The following is a 1,385-nucleotide window of genomic DNA, read 5'->3' as shown; positions in this document are numbered from 1 at the left end:
AGAAATTAAATCACAGCTTAAAGAAATGGAATCAGGGCTGGCAAATCCATAAAACCACGGCTCCAAAAATTCTGTTGCAGCTTGCCAAGTACCGGTAGATATATTCCATGCTTGGGCTCAATTGTGCACTGTTATTTAATAATTAGATAACATATGATGATCAATCTAGCAGGAATTAAGAAGCTTTGAAAAATGAGGAGGAAAGCTCTATTTGCAGCTAAGAAAGTAGATATATTTTTCTACCTGTTTACTGCGATGAAGAATTTGGCAATCATATCACCAAGATCGGCCTTTTCAGCCCAAATGTCATCAGTACCTATTATTAAGGATTTGTAACCTGAATTCCCTAAACCTTGAAGATATCTTGCCCAAATACATGTAGGGAGGCATTTAAAGCTGAGTGTGTTTGCGCGATCTTTTCAAAGCCTGAGATTTTAAAGCCAATGTTTTGCCTATTATCTTCAAATTTATGCTTACAATGCACCCTGAGCACCAGGGTGCAGAGGGTGGATGCAGCGTCGCCAATATATGGGTTTTTAAGCCCTAAGCGTCGCCAGGTAATTTTAAGATGCGTTGCCGGGTAATTTTTAATGAAAAACCATTTACACTGAGTAATGAAAAACTATTTACAAGCCACGAACTTATTAACAAGGTTGCATGCACATGTTACCCCAAATAACTAATTTTACCCTAAAAACAGTCCGATTGTACAGCAAGTGTCAACTGAACATGTGATAATGCAGTCTGACCGCTCTAATGTGACCGCAACTATGTAATCGTAAACTTGATGTTTACATTTTTTTGGCAGGAACTCATTGCAACTGATTTCCGGACAAGCTTCACTGCATCCTGATCCATCCAACATACCGGAAACCTTACTTTTTTTAAATAGTTGGCTGAAGACTGACAAATATATTAAATGCAAGAAATTCAATCTAAATGTGTCGGCAAGATCTTCTGAAGGCGTAAATTTTGCTACTTAAGCATCGCCAAAGATCTTGCAATATTCATCCACTCTCTGCACAGTGGCCTGAGCACTCAAGTCACCACAACACTTGAGTTGCCAACTTTCAGTAGAAATGATCTATTTTTTAAACAAAAGTGAACTACAATTTTCTAGAAATATAATAACAGCTTTTTAGTATTGATCTGTAAGACTGTATCAGATGAAAGCGATGCCAAAATTTGAATGTACAGCAATCCCTTGATTAACGCGGTTAATAAATCCCCGAGTTTTACCGTGTTAAGCAAAACCGCGCTAATCAAACTTAAGAATATATGGGAATAATTATAATGAATCCTCAAAAATAGCAAAGGAAAGGAAAATTATGTAGTTTGATAAAAGTGAGCAGTAGATATGGCAGCGATCTTGACCAGTTGAAGGC

The sequence above is a fragment of the Hyalella azteca genome, unplaced genomic scaffold, assembly GCF_000764305.2.
Source record: "Hyalella azteca isolate HAZT.00-mixed unplaced genomic scaffold, Hazt_2.0.2 contig17502, whole genome shotgun sequence".
Lineage (NCBI taxonomy): Eukaryota > Metazoa > Arthropoda > Malacostraca > Amphipoda > Hyalellidae > Hyalella > Hyalella azteca.
Note: the sequence above shows the minus strand (reverse complement) of the source record.